The 4042-nt window shown below is 37.0% G+C and overlaps 1 protein-coding gene across 1 annotated transcript in view; it reads left to right on the plus strand.

The window, feature by feature from the left end:
* The first annotated feature begins 755 nt into the window (after positions 1 to 755).
* Positions 756 to 4042, plus strand: part of LOC107657576 (protein FAM198A-like) — a 26670-nt gene continuing 23383 nt past the window's right edge. Inside the window, exon 1 of the mRNA XM_016445726.1 lies at positions 756 to 804. The gene's annotated coding sequence lies outside the window, so the exon portion shown is untranslated. The remainder of the gene's footprint in view (positions 805 to 4042) is intronic.

Here is a 4042-nt window from a genome sequence, read left to right on the forward strand (position 1 = left end):
GTTGTAGTCCAAACGAGTCGTTCGTTGTAGTTTTTGAAAAGTGATTTCTCTTAAATAACATATCTCCTTTTGGAGTGGAATTTGAGCTTTGTAACTTTGCAGATCTTTTTTATGCTCAAACAGCAACATTACAGACTAACTAAAGTTGAAAAAGTGAAAAAGCATAATAGGACCCCTTTAAGGCCCCAACACCAAACCTACTCTCAGCCTTTAACCTAACCTTAACATTTCTTGACAATATAAAAATGTAACAGGCAGATAAATGCATAGTAAAAAATTATTTATTACACATACAAATTTTATGATGTGTTTGTCATGTTTAACCCATGGTCCCACAGATAAACAGAAAGACCGACCATAATAATATAACTCACCTAAAATTATATAAATGCATTAAATAAAGGTGATGACATTGAACCATTTTAATTACTTTCATTAATTAAAAACAATATAATCGACCTATTATTACCATGAAGTCAATATTCTATGAACATAATATAGGATTTAAAAACATTTGTATGCTTCTGAATTTTTTCATATGTAAAGTGTCATAACATTTTTAATCAGGTAACATCTCTATCTTTCAGTTGTGTTGAAATTAGTCTCTAAAGTACTTTTGACCTATTCTAAAATATTGTTTTAGGCCTAACTAAATTTGTTCATCATTATCTTATGCTACACCAGCAGTGAATAATCACTGGACTTAACAAATATGGACTTAAATGACTGGATGAGGAAGAGTGATATGTACTGCAGCTAAAGGGGCTCAAAGCACCATCTTTCCCAACTACATCTCAGCATTGAGTGAGTCTTTGTTCTCTGTTGTCATAAGAAGGTGTTAATTCCGATTTCTAATGCAGCTGTCATAAACAAGCTTTCAGCTGCTGGCAGTTTGTTTGTTTCCTTTGTCTTGTTCATGACAGAGAAAGATGTTGTGAAGTAGTTTGACATTCTATATACTCTTTTCATTCAATCAGAAAGTTGCAACTTCTACTTTGTGGACCATGTTAGCTGCGAGGGCATGTGTATGTACTGGACTGATGGCCATTTTAAGACTGTACACACTGTATTTATTTAAATAAATGTTCTGGGTCAATACAAGTTAAAGCTGAAGTGTTTCATTTCTGCAGTAATTGCAAATGAATGTACAAAATCTTCTTTTCTTTTCGGCCATGTCAGCTTATAGGGTTATGTTCATGGTGAGAGCCAGGTTTAGTTATTCGAGCTTAAAAGTAAACAAGATGTTTAAGATTAATTTTTTCTAAAAAGAAAAAAAAAGCTCCAAGCTACCTAAATATTTACTTGATTTAAACCTTTTTCAAAGTAATGCCATTGGTTTCGCAAATGCTGCTGTGTTGTTCAAACAAACATGACAATGCTGCAAACAGAGTAAATGGCTTACTTTGTCAGGATTATGGACCTGTTTTGTTATGTTTTGCCCCTGTTTCTGTTCCTGTGTTCCCTTATTTGGTCATGTTCCTGTCCTCGTTTAGTTAATTAGTCATTTCATGCACCTGTGTTCCCCTGATTGCCCTGTGTTTATAAGTCCCAGTCTGTTCAGTTTGTGGTTGTTTGGTCTACTCATTGTTGAATGTCATCCTTGTGCTCTGTGTCCCAGTGTTGGCTCATTAAAGACTCTCGTTTTGTGAAATGTCCACGTTTCCTCGTTCCCGTGCTCCAGCATTTCGTGACATACTTATAGTTGTCTCTGCATATTAATCTGGGATAGGAAAAGGGATTTTAACATTAAAAAAGGACACACTTCACCTTTAAGCTCTACTGACAGCACTTGTGACATGTCGATTTTCACAGACAGTAATTTTGACTCATCCGTCGACATTTTTGGCTTCTAGCACATAAAGATATTTTCATGGACAAACCGCTTATCCTATTTCTATGATGTACTGTAGACACACAGCAGCTGAAGTGAGAGAGGACAGCTGGGAGCTGCTGGGAAGGAGTTACCCAAATGATCAATTTATTTTCAGTGAGAGGGGCCAGTGAGAGAGTGAGTGCACTCTCAGAAAAAAATAAAAGTGCAAAAATTGTATCTTTAAGGGTACAACAGTTTGTCACTGGGGCAGTACCTTCAAAGGGACATCATTGTACATTCTTTACCCCAAACGGTTCATATTAGTACCATAAGAGTACATATTGCTACCTTGAGGGTACATATTACTACTCTAAGGTACTAATATGCACCATTTAGTGGTAAAGAAAAAAGGTACAAAGGTTTCCCTTTGATGGTACTGCCCAGTGACAAGCTTTTGTACCCCTAAAGGTACGATTTTTGCTAATTTTTTTCAGACAGTGTGAGAGCGAGAACTTCCATAGAATACCGTTTACTTTTTTGTTACACATTTTGGTCTATTTTCTTCCTCCTGGATTAGCCCTTAAAAGTGAAAGTTTGACAGTTAAGCCAGTTTTCTTTTGCTGTGCCCTATTGTCCAAGAATAGCTTGATAAACTGACATTCCAGCGTTGTGTTTTTTAGAAAAACAAGTGACCCATTTATGATGGGGGTCATTTCAGTATACTTGAGTTTACTTCTAAATCCAACTCACTCTCGTGGCAGCTCTAATTATTTTATGTTTTTGTGAACTGGTGGCTAATTTGTACATTTTTTGTTGATTTGCCACTAACAGTTAGGTTTAGGTATGAGGTAGAGGTGGACCTTTATGTTTTTTCAAAAAATCGTAAGTACTGTATGAATTATATTGTCAAAAATCATACAAAACCACCTCAAAATAGTTACATTTCTCATGAGATCAGGTTGGGAAACCCATTTAAATAATTTTACCCAGGCCCAGTCCTACAGGGGTGCTAGAGGCTGCTAAGCACCCTCAAATGCAATCAAAAGCACCCTCAGTTAAAGCTGTATTAATGGCATTTTATTGCAGATTTGGCAATCTATCCAGTGCATTATAGTTTGGGCTCTGGAAATCGATGTCTATTTTAGTGTTTTTTGCAGCGTTGAGCAGTGTAGCTAATCACAGACATATCTGTTGATTTCTGGAATCAGAGGCATTTAAGTTAGAATCCACTCACCACTCAAATTGCCGGAGTTTTTGTTCTGGTATTGTGTTCAGTACGAATCATCTCATTATAACAAAGTGTTGTTGCATTGTGCAGCATAGAGAACTTTATTGATAATAACATATCTTTGTGAGATCGCGATGAACTAAGATGGGTTGTTAAGATGGGCTGTTGGTAAAATGGGCCCAGATCTGCTAAATGAATTGAGCAGATAAGAGAAAAAGGTGGAAAGAACAAACACAATGACAGATAACACCTTACAGTAACACCTGCAACTGCAAAATTTGCAGAGAGAAAAAACTACCATGTCTTCACATGCCATATTTTGACTGTAGACAAGATGTTTGTTGGATCCATTTGGTGTCTTTTTTTTTTAAATGTAATTCTGTTTTGCTTTTATTACTCCTTTATTTTCTTTCCATTATTTCACCAGAAACTGATTTATACGCTTTGTTTTGAGTCATGAAGGCGTAGTCTGTGAAAGTAAGACCCGGGAAAAAAACTACTGAAAAACAATAGCTTTGAGATGTGAACATGTTTTCCCCAAAACATTGTACTTGTCTGAGTAATTCCTCTTCATGGTCTCAGTCTGTCTCCCTGTGTTTGTTGTGCTTGGATCGCTGCCTTGTTGAACAGTGTGATGTCTTTGCCATACTTGTTTGTGTTGTTTGTATTTGCCAATTTAACACACCATGGTGTCAATATGCTTAATTGTTAACAGAAGTACTGAGAGCTTAATGCAAGGCACCTCATTTGCAAGGGTCCTCTAAACCAGTGGTTCCCAACCCTGGTCCTGGAGGCACCCCAACACTGCAGGTTTTGCATGTCTCCTTAATCAAACACACCTGATTCAGATCATCAGCTCATTAGTAGAGACTCCAAGACCTGAAATTGGTGTGTCAGAGAAAGGAGACATGCAAAATGTGTAGTGTTGGGGTGCCTCCAGGACCAGGGTTGGGAACCACTGCTCTAAACCACAGACACAACAACTTTCAGTGTCAAGTTCA

The sequence above is a fragment of the Sinocyclocheilus anshuiensis genome, unplaced genomic scaffold (genome assembly GCF_001515605.1).
Source record: "Sinocyclocheilus anshuiensis isolate Anshui unplaced genomic scaffold, SAMN03320099.WGS_v1.1 scaffold251, whole genome shotgun sequence".
NCBI lineage: Eukaryota > Metazoa > Chordata > Actinopteri > Cypriniformes > Cyprinidae > Sinocyclocheilus > Sinocyclocheilus anshuiensis.